Source organism: Meriones unguiculatus, chromosome 3 (genome assembly GCF_030254825.1).
Source record: "Meriones unguiculatus strain TT.TT164.6M chromosome 3, Bangor_MerUng_6.1, whole genome shotgun sequence".
Taxonomy (NCBI): Eukaryota; Metazoa; Chordata; class Mammalia; order Rodentia; family Muridae; genus Meriones; species Meriones unguiculatus.
This window is the reverse complement of record NC_083351.1, coordinates 114,952,327-114,978,871: the sequence shown is the minus strand read 5'-3', so window position 1 is coordinate 114,978,871 and position 26,545 is coordinate 114,952,327.

Below are 26,545 nucleotides of genomic sequence, written 5' to 3'. Positions count from 1 at the left end.
CACTGCTAGGTAGAGTCAGATGCCTTTTGTGGTAGACTCCTGTCATACATTCAATGCACATCCCATTTGTCTTTCTAAATGAGGATTGATCATCTTATCTTTGCCCTTGTCTGCTTTCTTGATTATCTTCTTTAGGTGTGTAGATTTCATTATGTTTATCATATCTTGTAGGTCTATATAAGCGAGTATATACCATGTTTGTCTTTCTCCTTCTGGAATACTTCACTCAGAATGATCTTTTCTAGATCCCACCATTTGCCTGCAAATTTCATGATTTCTTCCTTTTTGATTGCTGAGTAGTATTCCATTGTGTAAAAATACCACAATTTCTGTATCCATTCCTCTGTTGATGGACATCTGGGTAGAAGAATTATCATTTTCATAGAAGATGTGAAGTATCATGGAATAAAACCAGAGTGAAGGTCTGTGAAGTTTTAATTCTACTGTTACATAATTTTTAACTTGTATTTGGTTAATTTTCATTTTGTATGTCAGCATCTCATAATGGCTTAATAATCTTATTGCTTGACACATGGTGAAATTTGGGTCTAGTCTAAAAAAAATCTTTGTTTAATTACAGTTTTCTTCCTAAATATCTGTGTAGTCTATGTCCTCCACAATTGCTGACACCAGATATGACTTATGTAGTCACATAAATATTAACATCTGGATGCATAAGATGTTGACCATATTCAAGGGAATATATTGGGTGATGACTCTAGCAATGGACATTTATAACCTAGTCCTCGCTTTAGAGTGCAATGGATATGATATTAGGTAGACATTTTGGAGGTTGTTTCCCTTCATATGCATGTTTGTTCCAATGTAAAGTTTGAGAAGAAGGGAATACTCATAGAAGTAATCACTTGGAACCTATATATTCATAGCAGAATATTGGCAGATGTGTCACATAGTTTATCATACCAGTAGAATCAGGCATCATTATAATATAACAATGAGATAGTTCCATAGTTTCTGATGCTATTATGACATGTCCGTGAATTTATTGTTTGCATCATGAGTCTTTTCGTATTCAACTCACAGTTCTATTGGTCTGCAAAATATGATTTTAATCTTTAATTAAAATGCACTTATATTATTTCTCTATGCTTCTTTTCTTAAAACTCTTCAATGTACCTATTTTTCTGATACTCTTTCCTGAAATAATGGTTTTCTGTATTATTTGTGGGTTTTGGTGTATGGAGGGTAGGGGCTGGGGGAGTGGATGTGTTTAAAAACATAAATAAAGCCCATTCAGTCTCTTTATAAATGTTAATTCTATGTATATGATTTCTGAACTGACCACTCTATCCTTGTTTACTGCTCTAACTCGCAGTTGGTACCTGAGACAATGTAGGCTAGAAATGAGACAAGACAAAGTTCCATGTAATAGCCATTTTTATACACAGAATCAGACAATTTATACCTTTAATGTTAAAAAGTTACCTTTTCATGTATGCAAGCTGTATATAATGACAAGGACAAGATGCACATTTCAAAACCATGTTCTCCATAGAGGTATATAAACACAAACAATAGCCAGTTGTAATGAAAAATTTGAAGTAAACTCACTCCTTTCCACTACACCAGGGAGATGCACAAAAGCATATTCAATAAACAATTCTGTGTATTTGAAGAAACTGAGGTCACAAGACTCTTTACTTTCTTTCTTAGAGTTTTCTCACAGGCACTCAGAATTCTCCTCAAATGACATCATTCTTTGAACTTGTTAGACATCTACTCCTGAGGGGACAAGAACTCCACAAGAAGGCAACAGAGTCAACTAAATGAGGCCCATGTGGGCTTACAGAGATTGAAGCATCAACCTAAGAGAGTTCATGAACTAAACTTAGGTCCCCTATAAGTATATAACTGTTGGGCAGCTTGGTCTTCATGTTGGGCTCCTAACAAGTGGAGTGGAGTTTGTTACTTGCTTTTGGATAAATTTTCACTAGCTGTACTGCCTTGTCTGGTCTCAGTGGAAGAGGATGCACTTAATCCTGATTAGACTTGATGAGCTAGGGTGAGTTTGTATGCGGGTGGGGGGGACTCCCATTTTCTGAGGAGCAGGGGAGCGGGTGAAGCGGTAAGAGGGTGGAAGGGCTGGACTGGGAAGAGAGGAGGAAGGCGGCTGCAATGGGGATATAAACTGAAAAAAATAAACACCAATAAAAAATGAATAGCTGGATATGTAGAGTTATTTTTATTTGAGACGTTGTAGATAAATATAATTGATAATGGTCATTTCATGCATGAGTATCCTATAAGCAAGTAAATCATAATATTAGACAAGGAAAACAGTATTATTTTTTTTTTTTTAGATATTTTCTTTTTTTTTATTTATTTTATTTTTTTTTATCAGTTACATTTTATTAACTCTGTATCCCAGCCGTGTCCCGATCCCTCATTCCCTCCCAGTCCCTCCCTCCCTCCCTCCCTCATCTCCACCGTGCCCCTTTCCAAGTCCACTGATGGGGGGGACCTCCTCCCCATTCATCTGATCCTGTTTTATCAGGTATCTTCAGGACTGGCTGCAAAGCCCTCCTCTGTGGCCTAACAGGACTGCTCCTCCCTTCGGGGGTGGGGAGACCAAAGAGCCAGTCATCGAGTTCCTGTTAGAAATAGTCCCTGTTCCCCTCACTTTGGGAAACCAATTGGTTACTGAGCTACCACAGGCTACATCTGAGTGGAGGTTCTAGGTTATATCCATACATGGTCCTTGGTTGAATGTCAGTCTCAGAAAAGACCCTGTGCCCAGATATATTTGGTCCTTGTGGAGCTCCTATCCTTTCCCCATCAGACTAACTCCCCTTCTTTCTTATGTTTCCCTGTACTCTACCAAAGGTTTGGTCATGAGTCTTTGCTTTGAAAACACTGCTAGTTAGAGTCTTTCAGATGCGCTCAGTAGACTCCTGTCATACGTTCAATGCACATCCCATCTGTCTTTCTAAACGAGGATTGATCATCTTACCCCATGTCCGCTCAATTGATTATCTTTTTTAGGTGTATAGATTTCATTATGTTTATCATATCTTATAGGTCTATATAAGTGAGTATATCCCATGTTTGTCTTTCTCCTTCTGGGATATTTCACTCAGAATGATCTTTTCTAGATCCCACCATTTGCCTGCAAATTTCATGATTTCCTCCTTTTTGATTGCTGAGTAGTATTCCATTGTATAAAAATACCACAATTTCTGTACCCATTCCACCGTTGATGGACATCTGGGTTGTTTCCAGGTTCTGGCTATTACAAATAGAGCTGCTATAAACATGGTTGAGCAAGTGTCCTTTTTGTGTACTTGAACAAACTTTGGGTATATACCTAGCAGTGGTATAGCTGGGTCTGGAGGAAGCACTATTCCTATTTGTCTTAGAAAGCGCCAGATAGCTTTCCAGAGTGGTTGTACCAGTTTACATTCCCACCAGCAGTGGAGCAGGGTTCCTCTTTCTCCACAACCTCTCCAGCATGTGTTATCGCTTGAGTTTTTCATCTTGGCCATTCTGATGGGTGTAAGGTGATATCTCAGGGTCGTTTTGATTTGCATTTCCCTGATGGCTAATGAGGATGAGCATTTCTTTAAGTGTTTTTCTGCCATTCGATATTCCTCTGTCGAGAATTCTCTGTTTAGCTCTGTTCCCCATTTTTTAATTGGATTACTTGGATTGCTGCTTTTCAGCTTCTTTAGTTCTTTGTATATACTGGATATTAGTCCTCTGTCAGATAAAGGGTTAGTGAAGATTCTTTCCCAATCTGTAGGCAGTCGTGGAAAACAGTATTAACTGTGATACCATGAACAGGTGTGCAAACTGTGTCTTCTACTATTGGTTACATTATTATATTGATCTTAAAAATGAATGGAATAGCCTGAAAAAGAGACCTATATAATTAGTGGTTTTAGTATCTTATAAAATGTAAGTGTATATTTGCCTTAATAGGGATACAAATGTTATGATATCCTATGCAAATGGGAAGTAATTCAAATCCCAAGGAAAAATTAAATCCAGTTCCTTTTCCAAATGAATGAATGAGTCTATTATGGTCCCAGGGTCCATCCATAAACACAGAGTTATTAGTAAAGATAACGGAAGATGTTTCGATAAACATTCTCAGAATATAATCATGAAAATAAACATAGAATTCAAAGCAGCTAGCATCACCAGTAAAATATTCTCAGGTGACATAGAATTTTATGTGATTTGTAGAATAATTTCTCCCTTAGGGCATAGAGCCTTAACTAGGCCCCAGATAGACACACATAACTTCTGATGATATGGTCGCTATATCTCTAGGTCCTTTAGCTATAGGTTTTCTATCTTCCTGATGACTTTCACTATCTTCACCTCTGGAGCCATTGACTTCATTGCCCTGGGGATCAGAGGAGCCTAGACAGAATCCTTAATGTTTCAGTAAAGCCAACTGCAATTATCTCAACCCAATTTTCTTCTCAAGAAGTGAAAATAGGATAAGTTAATGCATCAGCGTGGTTATTTCCATCTTCACTAAAACCGTGTATCCCTGGGTATGCATTTATTGCTAGAAATGAGCCTACAACATAAGCAATATTTAAAACAAAATTTAGGGGTTATGGATTAACAACAACAGGTGAACTAGAGCAAGAAGTCTCGCCTGTTGGGTGGAGGAGAATAAAGTACCAATAGCTCAAAAATTTTTGCCCATGAAACTCTCCAGTACCCTTAGATGGCTCAGAGATTAACTTCACTGGTTGCTCTTACAAAGGTCCTGAGTTAAACTCCCAGAAACCAATGTGGTGGCTCACACTCACAACCATCTATAATGAGATCTGGTGGCCTCTTCTGATGTGCAGGAATACATGAAGGCAGAAGAGTTTATACATAATAAGTAAACAAAACCTTAAGAAAAAGAAAAGAAAAGAAAGAAAGAAAGAAAGAAAGAAAGAAAGAAAGAAAGAAAGAAAGAAAGAAAGAAAGAAAGAAAGAAAGAAAGAAAGAAAATAGGTTTCAGACTATAGAATTTGGGAAGATTGGACGACTATTTAATCACACATTCAGTCCACAGGAGAAAATCCCTTAGCTTCTCATAATGATATTGTGTTGAAAATAAGTAAGTTTAAAGTAATTGAAGAATTCAAGAGATACTCAGAGCTTCTTTTAGTCTATATTGGTAAATGAATTATTTTTCCCTTCAATGACCTAGGTCGTAAATGTAGCATTTTATTTTATTTTTCTATACATTTTATTTTTTTTGAAAGTGGGGAATAGTTTTATTTTTTATTTTATTAATTCTTATTTTTATATTAATTACAGTGTATTCAATTTGTTTCCCAGCTGTAGCCCCCTCCCCAAGTCCACTGATAGGGGAGGTCCTCCTCCTATTCCCTTTGACCCTAGCCTATCGGGTCTCTTCAGGACTGGCTGCATTGTCTTCCTCTGTGGCCTGGCAAGACTGCTCCCCTCTCAGGGGGAGGTGATCAAAGAACCAGCCACTGAGTTCATGTCAGAGGCAGCCCTTGTTCCCTTTACTAAGGTACCCACCTGGACGCTGAGCTGCCATGAGCTATATCTGTGCAGGAGTTCTATGTTACCCCTATGCATGGTCTTTGGTTTGTGTATCAGTTTCAGAAAAGACCCCTGTGCCCAGATTTCCTGGTTCTCTTTCTCTCCTTGTTGAGCTCCTGTCCCCTCTAGGCCTTTCTATCTCTCTCTTCCATTCATTTTAATAAGCTCTCCTATGTTCTCATAAAAAATTTAAGAAAATTCAAGATTGAGTTATCAAATTCCTTACCACATGTTCAGGGTCATTTTTAGGCAAAGGACAATAAACACTTAACAGAGTCTCCAGTAAGGACACTGAGGAAACCATCACCATCACTGGCATAGTTGTCAGTGGCACCATTTTTACTTTGTAATTTAACTTGCATGGGAAAATCTCTTTTTGTCTCTTTTATTTAGTTTACCCAGTTTATATTAATTTAAGGAATTATCCATCTCTTCCTTATGATTAATATTCTTAATACCCTAATTGTGTATTTTTCTTATTCTTTATTAATTATACTTTATTGACCCTCCCTTCCTTTACCCTCTGCATGCATACCCCTCCCCAAGTCCGCTGATAGAGGAGGTCTTCTTTTCCTTCTTTCTGATTCTAGTCAATTAGGTCTCACCAGGAGTGGCTTCATTGTCTTCTTCTGTGGCCTGGTAATGCTGCTTCCCCCTCAGGGGGAGGTAATTAAAGAGCAGGCCAATCAGTTCATGTCAGAGACAGTCCTTATTCCTATTACAATGGCACCCACTTGGATGCTGAGCTGCCATGGGCTACATCTGTGCAGGAGTCTTAGGTTATCTCCATGCATAGTCCTTGGTTGGAGTATCTGTCTCAGGAAAGACCGCTGTGCTCAGACTTTTTGGTTTTGTTGTTCTGTTTCTGGAGTTCCTGTCCTTTCCAGATCTTACTGATTCCCACTTCTTTCCTAAGATTCCCTGCAATCTGCTCAATGGTTGCTCATAAGTCTCAGCATCTGCATTGATAGTCTGCAGGGCAGAGCTTTTGAGAGGCCCTCTGTGTCAGGCTCCTGACTTGTTCTCTCTTTTCTCCTTTTCTGATGTCCATCCTCTTTGCCTTTCTGGATAGGAATTGAGCATTTTAGCAAGAGTCCTCCCTCTTGATTAGTTTCTTTAGGTGTACAGATTTTAGTAGGTTTATCCTATATTATATGTCTATATGAGTGAGTATATACCGTGTGCATCTTTCTGCTTTTGGGACAACTCACTCAGGATGGTTTTTTCCAGATCCCACTATTTACCTGCAAACTTCATGATTTCCTTCTTTTTTTTTTTTTTTTTACTGAGTAGTATTCCATTGTGTAGATATACCACAATTTCTGCATTCATTCTTCAGTTGAGGGTATCTGGGTTGTTTACAGCTTCTTGCTATTACAAATAAAGCTGCTACAAATATGGTTGAGCAAATGTCCTTATTGTGTACTTGAGCCTCTTTTGGATATATGCCTAGGAGTGGTATGGCTGGATCTTGAGGAAGTGTTATTCCTAGTTGTCTGAGAAAGCCCAGAGTAATTTCCAGAGTGGTTGTACAAGTTTACATTCCCACCAGCAATGTAGGAACGTTCCCCTTTCTCCACAACCTCTTCAGCATGTGTTGACACTTGAGTTTTTGATCTTAGCCATTCTGATGGGTATAAGGTTAAATCTTAGTGTCATTTTGATTTGCATTTCCCTTATGACTAAGGACGTTGAACATTTCTTTAAGTGTTTCTCTGTCATTCTATATTCCTCTATTGAGAATTCTCTGTTTAGCTCTGCACTCCATTTTTTTAATTGGATTACTTGATTTTTTTTTTTTTTTGCTGTTTAACTTCTTTAGTTCTCTCTATATACTGGATATTAGTCTCTGTCAGATATAAGGTTTGTGAAGATCCTTTCCCAATCTCTAGACAGTCAATTTGTTCTGACAACAGTGTCCTTTGCTGTACAGAAACTTTTTAGTTTCATTACATCCCATTTTTTGATTGTTGCTTAGAGCTTGTGCTGTTGGTGTTCTGTTCAGAAAGTTGTCTCCTGTGCCAATGAGTTCAAGGCTCTTCCCCACTTTTTCTTCTAAGGGGTTTAGTATGTCTGGTTTTATATTGAGGTCTTTGATCCACTTGGACTTTGGTTTTGTGCAGCGTGATAAATATGGATCTATTTGAATTTTTCTACATGTAGACATCCAGTTAGACCAGCAACATTTGTTGAAGATGTTTTTTTGTTTGTTTGTTTGTTTGTTTGTTTTCATTGAATGCTTTTGGCGTCTTTGTCAAAAATCAAGTGTCCATAAGTGTGTGGATTTATGTAGGGACTTCTATTTGATTCCATTGATCCAGAAGTCTGTTTCTATGCCAGTACCATGCAGTTTTTAGTATTGTTGCTCTATAGTACAGTTTGAGATCATGGATGGAGATACCTCCTGAAGATCTTTTGCTGTAGAGAGTTGTTTTAGCAATTCTGGGTTTCTTGTTGTTTCTTCAGAGACTGGAAATTTTTTCATACAAGTCTTTGACTTGCTTGGTTAGAATCACACCAAGGTACTTTATGTCCTTTGTGGCTACTGTGAAGGATGTTGTTTCCTTAATTTCTTTCTCAGCCCTTTTATATTTTGTATACAGAAGGCTACTGATTTTTTCTTTTTAGTTAATTTTGTATCCAGCCACTTTGCTGAACGTGTTAATCAGCTGTAGGAGTTCCCTGGTAGAATTTTGGAGGTAACTCAGGTATACTATCATATCATCTGCAAAGAGTGGTACTTTTACTTCTTCCTTTCCAATTTCTATCCCCTTGATCTCCTTCAATTGTCTTATTGCTCTAGCAAGGACTTCAAGAACAATGTTGAAGAGATTTGGAGAGAGAGGGCAGCAAAACTCTCAGTTCTTATAGGCAGAAAAAACAAGATGTTCCATGAGAAAAACAAATTTCAACAATACCTGCACACAAATCCAATGTTACAGAAAATACAACCTAAGAAAACTAACTACTTTCAAGAAAACACAGGAAATAAATAACCTCACTACAGCAAAACAAAAAGTAGCCAAACACACAAACACACTACAGTAGCCAACATCAATATCAAAGGATCTAAGAGCCACTGGTCATTAATCTCCCTCAACATCAATGGAATCAATTCTCCAATAAAAAGACACAGACTAACAGAATGGATGTGTAAACAAGACCCAACAATCTGTTGCATACAAGAAACACATTTAAATCACAAAGATAGAAAGTAAAGGGCTGGAAGACAGTTTTCCAAGCAAATGTACCCAAGACGAAAGCAGGAGTAGCCATTCTAATATCTAATAAAATAGATTTTCAATCAAAATTAATCAAAAGAGAGAAAGAAGAAAACTTCATACACATCAAGGGAAAAATCCACCAGGAAGATATAACAATCCTGAGCATCTATGCCCCAAATGCAAGGGTACCCACATTTGTAAAAGGAACTCTAATAAAATTTAAACCACACATATACCCCCACACATTAATAGTGGGAGACTTCAACACCCCACTCTAAACAAAGGACAGGTCAACAAAACAGAAATGAAACAAAGAAAGAATAACTCTGACAGAGGTCATTAATCAAATGGACCTCTCGGACATCTACAGAGCCTTTCACCCAAACACAAAAGAATTTACCTTCTTCTTAGCACCTCATGGAACCTTCTCCAAAAGAGACCGTATAGTTGGTCACAAAACAAGTTTCAACAGATACAAAATGTTTGAAATAATCCCATGTATCCTATCTGACCACCATGGACTAAAGCTGGACCTCACTGACAAATATAACAAAAGGCCTACACACACATGGAAACTGAACAACTTGCTACTAAATGACAGCTGGGTCAGGGAAGAAATAAAGCAAGAATTTAAAGTCTTCCTAGAATTCAATGAAAATGAAGGCACAACATAACCAAACTTATGGGACACAATGAAGGCAGTGCTAAGAGGAAAGTTCATAGCACTAAGTGCCTTCAAGAAGAAATTCAAAATATCTCATGCAAGCAACTTAATTGCTCACTTAAAAGAACTAGGAAAAAAAGAAGTAGATACACTAAAGAGGAGTAGATGGCTGGAAATAATCAAACTCAGGGCTGAAATCAATCAATTAGAAACAAATAAAACATTCAAAGAATCAATGAAACCAAGAACTCGTTCTTTGAGAAAATCAACCAGGTAGACAAACCCTTAGCTAAACTACCTAGAAGGCAGAGAGTCATTATCCAATTCAACAAAATCAATAACAAAAAGTGGGATATAACCACAGACACTGAAGAAATCCAAACAATAATTAGGACTTACTTTAAAAGCCTATATGCCACAAAATTTGAAAATCTAAATGAAATGGACAATTTTCTTGACCAATTCCACATGCCAAAGCTGAATCAAGACCAGGTAAATCAATTAAATAATCCTATATCCCATAAGGAAATAGAAGCTGTCATCAAAAGTCTACCATGCAAAAAAAAAAAAAAGAAAAAAAAAGCCCAGGGCAAGATGGTATCAAAGAAGAACTAACACCAATACTCTTTAAACTATTAATTGTGTATTTTAATATCAGTCTGAATCAATGCCCACATGACCCCAAATTGAATGGTGTTCCCCTTGTTTACAATGCTTTTCAATATTCTATAGAACTGTGCAACATACTTTTTCATGAACTGTTCTTTCATCTGAAAACCAGGGATCATAATAATAAACAACTTGCAAACAATCTAATAGTTATTATTTTAATACATGTATTCTTTCTCTCTTGGGCAGGGTGCAGGAAATGTTATGGAAGAAGAGGGAGAAAGAATGACCTGGAGAGGATAAGAGCTCAACAAAGAGACCAACAGAGCCAAAAAGTCTGGACTCTGGAGGTCCTACAGAGACCAACACTCCAACCAAGGACCATGCATGGAAAGGACCTAGACTTCCTACTCAAATGTAACCTATAGGCAGCTCATTGTCTAAGTGGGTACCTTATTAAGGGGAGCAAGGACTTTCTATGACAGGAACTCAGTAGCTATCACTTTGATCACCTCCCCCTGGGAGGGTGCAGTCTTGCAAGGCCACAGAGGAAGACAATACAACCAGTCCTGATGAGACCTCATAGGCTTTGATCAGACAGAAGAGGAGGAGGACCTCCCCTATCAGTGGGTTAGGGGAGGGACATAGGGAGAGACTAAAGAGGGAGGGTAGAACTGGGAGGAGATGAGGGATGGGGCTATAGCTGGAATACAAAGTGAATAAATTGTAATTAATAAATAAATATTTTTCTGAAAATGATGCACAAGCTTAACAGAAGACAAAGCCTTCACATGTTTCTGCCTTATTTTTTTTTTTTTCATTGACCTCCTTCTGGGAGTGTTCTTACTTTCTTATCTAATAGATGACTTTCTTTTGGACAGGACTTTTTTGAACAGGACTTTTTTTTTTTTTCTTCTTTTTTTACCACTCTAATGAGAGTTGAACCTGGGAGAATGGAGCCTGAAAATGAGGCAGAAAAAAGTCTCATTCAATAGCCACTTTATTCAGATAATCAGTCAGTATACATGGGATGTGCATGAAAGCATTTCAAGAACAAATTCACGTTTTTGAAGAAACTGAGATGACAAGACTCTTGACTGTCTCTCGGAGGTTTTTTCCCAAGCACTCCAAATTTTCATCAGAAAAGGTTCTTTTGTGGAGTATGCTGCAACAATACTGGTAAGGGTCTCCTTTCCTAAGGAGGAATATTTGTCCAATTATCAGAAAACCTTGGGTCCCTAGAGTTCTTTATCTGAGGGTAAAACCTTTTGAGATTTGCCCTTTCCATCATAGCATGTCTATAGGTGTCCTACAGCTTCATGTAGTGTTTAGACACCCATATGGTTGATTTATGAAGGGGGTAGTTTCGTTGTCATTTCTAGGAGAAGCAGCTTCATAGCAGGTTTTCTGAAACTTTTTTGACCACTTTTCACTAATACCCATTGGAAGTGGTTCTGGGCACCCCACTAGCAATGTTTTTTGTTTTGTTGTTGTTGCTGTTTTTTCTTTGTTTGTTTTGTATTTGGTCACATTTTGATGGTTTCTTTTTGTTTTCTGTTTTGTTTGTTTGTTTGTTTGTTTATCAAATTGTGTCTTCTGTTGCATAGAGAAGATTCTTGGATGAGAGTTAAGACCTATAGTTTCTGGCTGAGACCTGGTGCTTGAGAATTAGAATTTAAGAATAAAAAAATTAAAAAAGGAAAAAAAAATGTAGGTAAGAAAAATATCTTGGAACATAGTATGATTCTACACCATAGCTCATAATGCTTTATTTTAAAACATAAAGATTATATTAGAGCTGAGAAAAGAAACATGCACTGAAATATCTGATTGGCCAGTTCTGCCGTACTCCTCATTTGTCGAACTTTCCATATCTCAGCAAGTGGCTGAGTAGAGATTCAGTTGTTGTCACTGTCTGAGAGCTTCTTAGTGATTTGGGGTCATGCAGCTAGGTCACAATCTACTTACACAGGATGGACTTTGTTGTGCACAGATGTGTATTTGTCTTTCTCTCTCTCTCTTTCTGTGAGTGTGTGTGTGTGTGTGTGTGTGTGTGTGTGTGTATTTCAAGAATTATACAGGGGGCTGGAGAGATGGCTCAGAAGTTAAGAGTATGGGCTGCTCTTCCAGAGGTCTTGAGTTCAATTCCTAGCAACCACGTGGTGGCTCACAAACATCTATAATTAAATATGGTGCCCTCTTCTGGTTCACAGGTGTACATGCAGGCAGAATAGTGTATACATAATAAAGAAATAAATCTGAAAAAAAAAGAATGAAACAGGTCTTTGACAATAATAAAAAAGTCACACAAAAAAGAAAGATGAAGGAATACCTATACTATCATTATGGAGTTACTCTGAGAATAAAAGGCAATGCTTGTTAACTGAGCATGTTCTTACTAACACAAAACATGTTTAAAGGAACAGCTACTCAGAATACACAGACAAGGACCCTTGCAATTGTGGTGTACACCGAAATCAAGATGAAAACCATCTTAAATAGTAGAATGAAGAATATAGTTACACTGAAGGACAAAAAGAGGTTCTGTAGTCAGTTTTCAATTTCAAGTCTTTAAATTTTTAATCTTAATTTTCAGTTGATTCTATTATAAAATGTGAGAGATAGAAAAGAAAGATGAAAAAAAAGATTCCCAGAGAAAATATGGGAGAATGGAAAATTATTTTTACAGTAAACATGAAATAGTATCAAAACACAAACAAAGATAATTGATCACATCTATACTAATTTAATTTTTTATTTCTAGATAACTTAAATATTAACTAACAACATAATAGAATTATTTAATGTAGTTTGAAAAAAAGAAAAAAGAAAGCTTCAATTATAAAATACTTCTCCAAACAGTTTTTAAAAACTAACTTTTTCTAAAGTGGGTCAATGTTGATATGGATCATTCTGTCTAATTCTTAATGTACTATCATACAATGGAATTAAAACAAAGAGCCCTACTTTCTTGAAAACTTTTTCAAAGCATAACATATGTTGGATTTTTATAGTATCAAAGCATGTTTTTTCCTTCTCCAATAACCAGAAAGTTGAATTCACATATATACCACAAAATTCCCATAAAGTCTGTAATAGAGTTGAAAATAGAGAATGTTAGCTCCATTATCCTTTATGACTCATAGGTACTATTGCATAAATCTATACTTCTTTATCATTAAATATAACATAATATAATATAATATAGTCTATTTTGTTTAAAAAATTAACTAATATTATTAATACTTACAAAATTATCCAAATCCAGATACTTTGTGGATTCATACAAGAACATAACAACTTGACATATTCAGATTTGTATTTTAATATCATTTTGAAATACGATAGTACACATTATATTATTTTCACATATAATTTTCCTTCTCTGATGTTTTGATCATGAGTAACAGTGAACTGTACTTGAAAAATTTCATTATATTAAATATAGGTAAAACTGAGAAGTTGCTATAACAGAAAAATGAAAGCAAAATCAATAAATGTGGCATGGTATTAATTCAGATTAAAGCCTAAGTTATAATTGCTTAAGAATATAGTGATTGTTTCATGATTAAACTTTTGATTTAATGCAATTCACCCATGAATGAATATGTTTTCCCTTTGGATAAAAGGCAACCACTAATGAATTAATCAAAGCTTTGAAGACTTTGTTGAATCAAATAGATATTATAAAACATCAATAAGCTGCTTTTAAATTCTACATTATTTTTTCCTTAAATAGCCCATAAGTCATTTGAAGATTTGTTAGTAATGGAGTAAATGTTCACAGCTTTTTGAGTATAGTGAGTAAAACCAAATTTTAACGGCTAGTCTTCTTCAAGACAGAGATGAAAATGGCCAATCCTTCCCATTTTTGGTGTTTTTTTTTTCTACCTAAACCTTCCAATTATTTGAATATTATTTTTGTTAAGAAAATTATTATGTTTATAGAGGTAGCATAGTGATAACATTCTTCATCATCATACATTCTTCACTGTCATATTTTGGATTAGGCTATCTAGTATAAGATATTAATAACTCCATAATCTGCATCTGTAGTTATTGAACTTATCTGAAGATCTGTATTATTCTAAATGTTGGTCAGTCATTTAAGACAATTCTATATATCACCACAGTGCTCAGTAACCTACATATAAGGAAAAAGTAGCTGTATATCAGACATGTAAAACCTCTCGTTGAATGACCATACTTATTTCTTAGGCCAAATAAATAATTCTGTCTTTTAGTTCTGAGAAGGTTTGTAAGTTTGTAAAATGATCATTAATTTTTAATATTGATTCATATAATTATTAATATGGTGGTTATTCTTTAGCCAGCTATTTACCCAAGTAAGGATATGTGGATACCATGATTAATATAATTAGCTTAAAACACATTACTGACTAATAATTACTCCATTCTAAACTGCTAAGTTGATCCAGCATCCTCCTGGCCAAATTTCCAAATCACACTTGCTTTTTATTTCTCTCCTAACTCCAGTTCATTTCTCCTGATCTTTCCTGGTTCTTTCCTCATGGCTCAGTCTCACTTTATCTCTCTTTTTCCACCCCTCCCTGGATCCCATGTCCCAAGCTATTCTCTGTATTGCTCAGCATCTGCAGGTTGGCATTTTATTGATAGAATAGAGAAAAAAATTAGTGGGAGAGAAAGTTTATACAAATTTACAATAGGATATACTTATAATAAGTATTACAATGTCATGTTCAGATTGCAACCAGAAAAAAATCAGCATTTGAATGAACAAGGGTAAAGTTTATAAAGCACACAATCATTATGCCAACAAATATCAATTTTTTCACTCTGACATTTTTGCTACTAAATAGAACACTACTTCCCTTATAACATTAGTTATTGATTACTCTTACATTATCCACGTAGACTTTGGTTTAAGCAGTAAAGTATATTCTATAGTTCCTAATATTGACATGGTTGCCACTTACAAATTATTCTTAATCTGCAGCCTCAAAAGAAATTTTCCCTCATGGAAACAGATGACAGTACACAAATTCTGAAACATGACTGTTTTATCTTTTATTGTTGGATCTGCTCATGCAGATAAATTGCTTACAAAGCCAATTGGCTTTTATACTTGAGAGATCAGAATAGATGAAGGGCATGTGTCAACTATAATTTATTTTTTATACTCAAAATGCAAATGTTACTGTTTCTATGGTCCATTGTTAAGGTAATTAATTTCAAGGCTAGTGCCAGAGTAATAGCATTAGTTCTGCAGATTTGCATTCCGAAAAGGTAAGCACATGCCTACTGAAACATGTAAGTTAAGTGAGGAAAAAAGAACAAAATCAAACATGTAAGTCACACTATAAGTTTTTTCTTCAGAGGTGGGTGTTAATCCTTAGTTGAAGTGTCAGCATTTATAAAAAAAGCTTTCAGTCATATTTTGAAAAACAATCACTTGTTGAAAACAAAACTTCAAGCCTCTAAAGAACAAACAACCAGATTCACTGTAGGAAAAAAATATCTAAGAAAATAATTTCAAAATAATTCTCTTCCATACATCGAGGTTCTTCATGTAGATTTACATCCAAACTAAGAATTATTAATTGTTTGGTTATAGTGTTTGTATAAAATAGATCAATAAGGGATTAGATATAGTACTGAATAAAAATAAATCACAGAGTGTTGGCACATCTTTACATCCTAAAGAACAATTTCATTTCTCTATTTAAGGTCAAACTATATATGATCTGCAACATTCTTGTTATCAAAATTCCTGCTAATTCTTCCTTATCTTTTACTCATGATATGTAGGAATAAATAAAATTCTGTTGCTCATTTGGAAAATAACATCAAGAGCAAATAATGTTTATACTTTTTCATGTTTTTTTAATTAATTAATTAGAATTTATTCACTTTGTATCCCCACTGTAGACCTCTCTTTGGTCTCCTCCTAGCCCCACCCACTCTCCCTTTTCTCCCACTATGTCATTTTCCTAGTTTCCTGATAGAGGAGGACCTCCTCCCCTTGTATCTGACACTAGCTTATAGGGAACCATCAAGGCTGGCTGCATCATCTTTCTCTGTGGCTTGGCAAGGTTGCATCCCCCGCCCCCCAGGAGCAGGCGATCAAAGAGTGTGCCACTGAGTTCATGTCCCAGACAGCCCATGCCCCTTTTACTAGGGAATACCATTTGGAATCTGAGTATACCTTTTCTAAACAAAGGAAATCTTTTGGAAGAACTGGGGAATAGGAAGACACAGAGGGGACAGGAGCTTCACAAGGAGACCAACAAAGCTGACCAATCTGGGCCCAGGGTGCTCTGCAAAGAATGATGTACCAACCAAATATCATGCATGGAGAGGACCTAGACCCCCTGTTCAGATGGAGCTTGTAGGTAGCCCAGTCTCCATGTGGGGTCCTTAGTAAGGGAAGCAGGGACTGTCTTTCACATGGGCTCTGTTGCCTGCTCCTGGATAGCTTCCCCTTGGCAGGATAGCCTTTCCAGGTCACAGAGAAAGAGGATGCAGCCCGTTCTGATGAGACTTGATAGGTTGGGGTCCAGTGGTGGGGAGGAAGGTTTCCTTTCTCAGGACTAGGGAAGGAGGCTAGCAAGGAAAGGGGAGACAGGGTTGGACCAAGATGATACAAGAGAGGAGGCTATGATCCTTATGTAAATTGAATATCTAGTAAAAAAAAATAATCAAAATGAAAATAATATAAATAAATGAATTTGAGCTAGTGACAATTCATTTTCTACTCATTAAAATGTATAGAATACATTTTACATACATAAAAGACAATTCATTTTCTATACATTTTGTCCAAACAGTTACTTATGATTAAAATTATGGCTATTACATTTTAAGATTTCTAAGTCATGCTTGAATATATAAAATTCTCATTTGATTTCAGCTAATCACCTACTGTAATGGGTTAATGTACGTATATTATTGGGATTGACCCCGATCATACTTACATGGAACAAACAATAGTACTATTCTTTGCTGTCAGTTGCCTCCATGTAGTTCATGTGCTGGAATCTTACTTCTCAGTGTGGTGAAATTAGAACTGAGGAACTGCAAGATGACGGTACTTGATGACCATAAAAGACGACCATAAAAGACATATGTGAGAATCTTATGAAAAACATAAGCTTTATGGGATGTAGTCAATAATATCAAGGAAAATGTTGGTTTCTCAAAATATTCCAGAGCTTTTTTTCTCATTACATGATGAATTAGGCACATTGGTGCTCCTATTTCTAATCCACCATCCTTTGCTACAACCAGAATTTGGCCATGACACTTGGGCACATCAACAACCAGACTCCTCAGCTGATAAATGTTCTTTGTAAAGTGTCCACTCTTGGTTATTCTGCCATGCAACAGAAGGTAATACAGACGTGTGTTGTCCTTCAGGGTAATGCTATAGAATCAGAACCGCCTGATTCAAATGACTCTACAAAATTTCAAATTATTTTGTGTATATATATAACATAAAAACATATGTATAAATTGTTGGCCCTACTGGTGGTGAACATTTTCTCATATAAAAGAAATTAACTGTAACAAAAAATAGCCTCACTCGAGTATATCCAGGAGAAAATAAAATTGTGAAAACATAGGGGGAAAAGTTAAGATATCACATACCCAGCAAAGGAGGTTCATCCACTCAGAGCACTGTGAAATAAACCTGTTTCTCAAAGCAGAAAAAATTGCATAATGCCTGTTTCGTGGAGCCTCTTTACTATATACAGTACTTGTTTCATGGTGTTGCTTTAGCATATGCAGTGAAAGACTTGCCTGCTTTTAATCCAGTGATTACTAACAAAGATTTCGGTGAAGCCATCTGGGAACACATCTTAGCCACATAATGCCAAGAACTATTGCAGATCAATTGGATCAAAATTTCAGAAGAGGACATTATTACTTTTAAATGTTCCCTAGGTGATTCTCAGATATATTTGGATTAAAAGATATTGATCCACCAGTTTAATAAAGTTAACCAAACCTGAATACGCTCAAGAGTTAAAAATAGTCTTCATTAATGTGTTAGAGAGAATACAACTAATGGGTTACCATTCGTAAATGCAAGTCTTAAGTATATTTCTTAAATATATGAAGGATTTAAATGAATTAATTAAGAAGTAAAATGTTTAATATAAGATATTTGGTGATAATTATGACAACCAACAGAGAACTGAAGAAATTCAATTTTCATGAAATCTTAAAAGGGTGTTCAACTTTCCTGGTACTAAGATAATAAAGTTTAAACTCAGAAATTTTATCTTCATAGCAATAGTATTTTGGGTGAATATCCATCTATTAAAAATTATGAAAAAAATACACGTGTACTAAATGGAATGTAACTGCAAATTATTAAATGAGATGGAAATGTAACATCATACTCAATTTCAGTTTAGTCTCTACAAATGAATAAAAGGCAAAAAAGCCCATACAAGCATTAGTGCATACTACACCACACACACACACACACACACACACACACACAAATATGTTTTTTTAAAACTTTTTCATCAAAACTAACTACCAAGATACCTTAAGAAAATGTTAATATACTTCTAAGAGATGTTTTTGAAAATGTTTAACTTGCCCACTCAATACACAAATATTTAGTAATATGTAGACCAATATCAGTATAACAAAGAGAATCTACAAATTACATAACATTAATAAATAAATATTATCATATTCTTATTAATAGTTAAATGCATCAGCATAAAATATTATTGTTATGTACATAGTGTAAATATAATATTGATAAATATAAATGACTTTCGTAAAGAGCATCTCTGTATCAAAACATAAAGTTGTCTGTGACATAGAGGCACAGTTAACTATTACAGAGGAATAGCCATGGAAATCAGAGCTGTGGATCAGAAAAGATACATAAGAATGTTGGCTTATAATAAAACTTTAGGTTTTTTTTTTTTTTTTCAATGCAGTTTATTCAGGAACCTTGAACAATCATCTGACCCTAGGTAAAGCCAGCCCACTTTAAATAGCCTCTGGGTAGCCAACCTCAGCATGCCACGTGGGCAATGCAGATAGGTCCACATACATGGAAGCAAGCCAGATCCTCAGCCTTAGCCAAATGTGGAGTTGTTTGTGACAGAGAGCACTCACCATCGGGAAGGTGGAAGGCAGAAACCAGCTCCATCTTTAAGGCTCAGCATTTCGCAGCTCTCTACAGTTCCCCCTTTTTGTTTTGGACGCATCAGGCAAGAGTAGAGGTCTGATCTCTGATATTAGAAATAAATTGGGACTTTGTACTGATGTTCATTTAGGTGTCATCCACCCAAAGAGCATCAGACCCGTCAGATACCTTTTTCTCAGAGGCGAGACCTGGGGCATCAACCCACATGCAATCAGACATGCTCTTCTCTGGGTCCAAAGCAGCTGACCCTGAGTGCAGTGCTTAGCCTCCCATCCTGAGCGTAACATTTTAGCTTTTTATGGTATCCAACCATGCTTGGGGAGACTGTCCTGCTTCAATGGCTGTAAAGGCCTGAATGGTCATGGCTGCATTATGCTGTTGAGAGACTCTAATCTTGCATATAAATAAAAAGTGGCAGTTGGCTGCTACTGAGGAACAGTAACACTTGCAACAAAATCTCTGTAATTATTTTCACATTGGGTAATAGCCACTTAGAAGTGAATATATAGCATGCATGTCTTTCTGCTTTTGGGATACTTCACTCAGGATGATCTTTTCTAGTTCCCATCTAGTTCCCAATGGCCTATCTAACTCGATCTTATAAAAAAAGGTTTGGAAATTAATTGAATACTATTAAAATAATTATTGTAGTATTATTATAATATTTGTTTTTAAATCAACATAATTAGATGTATACTTTCCAAAGATTATTATATAAAAACATATTAAATATATTATTAAAAATTGTATTATTTAAACATAATTATTTCTATACAGTACAATGCCTACATTAATTCAGGTAAGCATTTAATATATAAATAAAAATTTATTACTGAAGTCTAACTCTTGCTGAATTTCATATAATTGTGCCTTGATACTCAGTATGAATAGTCTTCTGAAATCTGCTTTCATCATTTTCATGAAGATACTGGAGCTCCTGACATAAAATGATATTTTAAATGAGGGCCTAATTACTATATGTGCATTTATCTCAATCACAAGATTCTGGGTATTTTAATTCAATTTGGTGTTAATCATAATTTCTAATAAATTACATTTTTATAATAATTGACATTCTATAGATTTTAAGACACAATGAGTGAAAATATTACCATACATTTTAGCTTTTATACTACTATGAAGTTTAAATATATTTATTTATACTATCTAATGTAATATAAATCCCACATAAATACTGGGTTGAGGAAATTGCAGAAAGAAAAATATACATTCATTACATATCACTTTTCCTCAATCCTACCTGTTCCTCTTTCTCTGCTCAATGGCTTCATGTGTCCAGGGAAATGAAATTCACTAATATGTGCAGTTGACTGAACACTGAAAAATATTCCTTCTGTTTCTAAATTTTAAGCAATTTCTTAGCGATGTAATTCTTCCTAAATCCACTTCAATAACATTTTTATGAACTATTATTTAGTTTCCTTTCAAAGGATTTTCAAAATTTCCCAGGTAATATATACAATTTTTTCAAAGTTTTGGATATTAACAAGAATTAACAGTAAAGGACCACTCATGGAGATGGCCTGGAATCCCTGCACAGATGTAGCCCATGGCAGCTCAGTGTCCAGGTGGCTACCCTAGTAAGGGGAACATGGACTATCTCTGACATGAACTGATTGGTCTGCTCTTTGATCACCTTCCCCTGATGGGAGAGCAGTCTTACCAGGCCACAGGGCAGCCAGTCCTGATGAGATCTGATAAGCTAAGGTCAAATAGAAGAAAAGGAGGTCCTCCCTATAAGTGGACTGGGGGAGGGATGTGGGAGGAGATGAGGGAGAAAGGTGGGGTTGGAAGGGGACTACAGCAGGGATACAAACTGAATAAAATGTAATTAATAAAATATATATATATAAAAAAACAGTATATAGGGAAACTTCTTTGGAAGGTACAGTGATTCGGTCCAAAGAGTGTTCTGAACCAGTTCTGTATTCAAAGTAGAGTACAGCTATCTCTTTTTCCCTCTCATGTTGATTGCTGTGCTTTCTTGTTTTCACCTACAAAGTGTATGTTCCAGCAAAGCCTCTTCTAAATCAAAGGCTGTCAGTTACAGTAGAAGAAATCTCCTTTCCAGCTACAAGAGCTCACAGAATTTCACTACTCTCCTGTAATGTTGACTGACCAGCCACCAAATCTCCACTTTGAAGCATGAGACAACAGATTATTTGGAGTCGGCAGTGTCTGGGTTCCTCTGGGTACTGCATTGAGTCTGTTGAACAATTAACCATATGAAGCCTGTTTCCATGCAGAGCCACATGTTCTTTATATTTTATTTTACTTTATTTTATAGGCTCATTGAATTTATTCATTAAGGGTTAGTTATTTGGGCTTATTGTTTCCCTAAATGTAGCAATTTCTAACCAGATTTTTGTATCATTTATTTAATTTGATTAGTCTCACTTTTATCCAAGACCTAAGCTATCTTTCTGAGACTCAAAACACTAAGTACTCTTGGAGCTAAATTACCTGTCTAATGGTAAAAATTAACATGAGACCAAATATCTTCTGGATACCTCAGCATGTTTTGATACCTGGCATCACTGATTATCAATTTCTACTGGATATTAAGAATTAAATATTAAGTAAATTTGAATTTACTTTTGTTTTCTCCCCTGGCTAACTTAGCTCACTAACTCCAGTTAAATTCTTCTAGCCAACTAGAATTAGATTTCTTATAGTCAACATAACTGTCATCAACAAGCAGTTTTTCTACACTATATACAATTAATTAACATTATATTGATATTTAATTAATTCTAACTAAATAGTCGTCTGTTTTAAAATGTTTTAATCTGAAGATGGCTGTGCCAGAGAACACTGTGTCTGAGAAGCTGAGAAGCGGGACAACACTCTCCATTCAGTGAACAGGAGACTGAACTCTGGGCCCTAAAACCACAGCGATCCTGTTTCCCAGGTGAGGGGAGACTCCCACAGAGTGGGAATCGTTTGGGCTGCGTGCCCAGCTCAAAATCCCTACTTCCTTTTTGGAGGAGGCAGGAGGCGTCCAGCTGAATGTGCCACAAACTACATTGTCTGTACCCCAACCCGAGATCGGGGCTGAGAAAAACCCAATTCTTTCGGGCACTCCCCCAAATGCTGCCATAACCCTGCCGCAGAGCTGAAGGATAGAGGCAGGCGCACAGCAGCTTCACAGTGCCGGGACCTCAGTGCTGCCGGCTGTTCCTAACAAACAAACTACAGCTGGGGATCTGGGACTACGGTCATTCAACATGTCCCAAGACTCTCCTGGGTCCAGCACAATAAGGTCTAGCACCAATTTCTAACACCGGAGGCCCCCGACCCCTGGCAGAGAAACCCCCGGCTCAGGATCAGGACTGAGAAGGCCCAACCCCTTCTGGCACTCCCCTGAAAGCACCGCCATAAGCTTGCCCTAGCAGAGGGGAAGGTCAGAGGGGAAGGACAAAGAGGCAGCCTGCCACAGGACACAGCACCCCCTCTCTAGCTCACCCAGTGGCCCCTGGTAGAGAAACCCAAGCTCTGGATCTGAGGACACTCAATCCTACCTGGTACTCTCTCCGGATCAGCAAACATAGGTTCTACCGCCAGGCTGCTTCTGACAGAGAGATCTGGGCCCTGGATCTGGGATTGAGAACACTCAACCTAATTCTTTCCCTCGCTACCCGAGAACCAGTCAACATAACCCCTCCTGGCAGAGGGAAAGGACAGAGAGGCAGCACACAGGAAAGGTGGAAACCAAGTCCTGTGGTCACAGTATCACAGAGCTGACTGTTAGCCTTCCCATGCATTTTCCGTAGCAAGAATAAATCAGAGAGTAGAGAGCAAGGGGAACCCTTGTGCATTCCAACTGGTCCTGCAAGAGAGTGACTGAGTCTTCTAGAGAGAGTTTGCCCCAGACCCAGGGCCTCTCCACAGAAGCAACCAGACAAGATCCCTGCCACCCACACCTCTAGTGTGGGCATCATAGGGATTCTTGGGATAGTGACCCCAATGTTGAAGCCTCTGCCTTGTGGGTCCACCAGTGTAATCCAGGCAAACAGTCCCTGGATCTCAGACAGAACTGTGTAATAGTGGCCAGCAGGCCACTGTAATAGTCAGAGAATCCGCTCATTCACACTGCGCCCCCTAAAAGTGCATGCGAATAATGCCAGCATCACATTCCTTACTTAGACAAAACTGAAACCACAAAGCACACTCCCAAACCAGTGAACCTCTCTCATCTTTCTGAAAAAACAGTCCAGAAAACAGAAAGAGACAATCATAGCCCGAACTACAAACTCGAGGAACAAACAGTGAGGGTTATAAATAACCAGGTGGCTAGAGGCAGACATAAGAACACACCGAACAAAAATCAAGACATAATGACCTCACCAGCAACTCCACAAACCAATGGACACTTCAATTCACTAGATATACAAGAAAACGACCTCAAAAATATGTTTCTCCAGCTATTAGAGGCCCATAAAGATGAAATGAACAAAGCACTCAGAGAAATAGCCAAAGAAATCCAGACAAACAAAGAGGAAACAAATAGAGCTCTCAGAGAAATGACCATGAAAATTGAGACAAACAAAGAAGAAATGAAAAAAGCTCTCAAAGAAATGTCCACACAAATGAAGGCAAATAAAGAAGAAATAAACAAAGCTCTCATAGAAATACAGGCAATTATACCCAAAGAAGTGGAGACACAATTAGTGATACATACAGAAGAAACAGACAAAAAAATAGAAGCTGTCATTGAAAAGCGGGACTCCACATTCAAACAGATGAAGGAAATGGTGCAAGACATGAAAACAGAATTAGAATCAATAAAGAAAACACAAATAGAGAAAAACCAGGAGCTGGAGAACATAGAGAAAAGATCAGGAACAACAAAGGTAAGCATCACCAACAGAATACAAGAGATGGAAGAAAGAATCTCAGGAGCCAAAGATACACTTGCGGAAATTGACACGTCCCTCAAAGAAAAAATAAAATCAGAAAAGTTCCAAACACAAAACATCCAAGAAATCAAGGACACGATGAAAAGACAAAATCTAAGAATAATAAGAGTAGAAGAAAAAGAAGACATCAGGCTCAAAGGTCTGGAAAATATTTTCAAGAAAATTATAAAACAAAACATAAAGAAGGAGATGGCCATAAACATACAAGAGGCATACAGAACACCAAGTAGACTAGACCAGAAAATAAATTCTTCACGTCACATCATAATCAAAACACTGAACCTACAGAACAAAGAAAAAATTCTGAAAGCAGTAAGGGAAAAAGGCCAAGTAACATATGAAGGTAGACCTATCAGAATCACAAGATTTCTCAACAGAAACTATGAAAGCCAGAAGGGCCTGGACAGAAATCATACAGTCCTGAAGGGACGACAGATTCCAACCCAAACTACTAAACCCAACAAAACTTTCAATCAATATAGATAGTCACCATGATACCTAAACCACACAAAGACACAACAAAAAAAAAGAAAACTTCAGGCCTATCTCTCTTATGAACATTGACGCAAAAATACTCAATAAAATACTTGCAAACCGAATCCAAGAACACATCAAAGATATCATCCACCATGACCAAGTAGGCTTCATCCCAGGCATGCAAGGGTGGTTCAACATACGGAAATCCATCAATGTAATCCACTACATAAACAAACTGAAGGAGAAAAACCACATGATCATCTCCTTAGATGCCGAAAAAGCATTTGACAAAGTCCAACACCCATTCATGTTTAAAGTCTTAGAGAGATCAGGGATACAAGGCACATACCTGAAGATAGTAAAGGCAATATACAGCAAGCCTATAGCTAACATCAAACTCAATGGAGAGAAGCTTAAATCAATCCCACTGAAATCAGGGACAAGACAAGGCTGTCCATTGTCCCCATATCTCTTCAACATAGTACTTGAAGTCCTAGCCAGAGCAATAAGACAACTAAAGGAGATCAAGGGGATACAAATCAGAAAAGAAGAGGTCAAAGTGTCACTATTTGCAGATGATATGATAGTATACATGAGCGACCCCCAAAATTCAACCAGAGAACTCCTTCAGCTGATAAACACCTTCAGCAAAGTGGCAGGATACAAAATCAACTCAAAAAAATCAGAAGCCCTCCTATATACCAAAGACAAAAAGGCTGAGAAAGAAATGAGGGAAACAACACCCTTCACAATAGCCACTAATAACATAAAGTACCTTGGTGTGACTCTAACCAAGCAAGTGAAAGACCTGTTTGAGAAAAACTTCAAGTCTCTGAAGAAAGAAATCGAAGAAGATATCAGAAGATGGAAAGATCTCCCGTGCTCATGGATTGGTAGGATTAACATTGTGAAAATGGCCATCCTGCCAAAAGCAATCTACAGATTCAATGCAATTCCCATCAAAATACCAACTCAATTCTTTACAGACCTTGAAAAAAAGATTCTCAGCTTCATATGGAGAAACAAAAAACCCAGAATCTCCAAAACGATCCTGTACAACAACAGATCATCTGGAGGTATCTCCATTCCTGATCTCAAGCTGTAGTACAGGGCAACAGTAATAAAAACTGCATGGTATTGGCATAGAAACAGAAAGGAGGATCAATGGAACCGCATAGAAGAACCAGAAATAAATCTACACACCTATGAATACTCGATATTTGACAAAGAAGCCAAATCCATTCAATGGAAAAAAGACAGCATCTTCAACAAATGGTGCTGGACCAACTGGATGTCTACATGCAGAAAAATGAAAATAGATCCATATTTATCACCCTGCACAAAACTAAAGTCAAAGTGGATCAAGGACCTCAACATAAAACCAGATACCCTAAATCAATTGGAAAAAAAAGTGGGGAACAGCCTAGAACTCATTGGCACAGGAGACAACTTCCTGAACAGAACACCAACAGCACAGGCTCTAAGAGCAACAATCAATAAATGGGACCTCATGAAAATGAAAAGTTTCTGTAAAGCAAAAAATACCATAAAAAAAAAACAAAAAACAAAACAAACAAACAAACAAAAAACAAACAAAAAAAAAAAAAAACGACTGCCTGGAGATTGGGAAAGAATCTTCACTAACCCTTTATCTGACAGAGGACTAATATCCAGTATATACAAAGAACTAAAGAAGCTGAAAAGCAGCAATCCAAGTAATACAATTAAAAAATGGGGAACAGAGCTAAACAGAGAATTCTCGACAGAGGAATATCGAATGGCAGAAAAATACTTAAAGAAATGCTCATCCTCATTAGCCATCAGGGAAATGCAAATCAAAACGACCCTGAGATATCACCTTACACACATCAGAATGGCCAAGATGAAAAACTCAAGCGATAACACATGCTGGAGAGGTTGTGGAGAAAGGGGA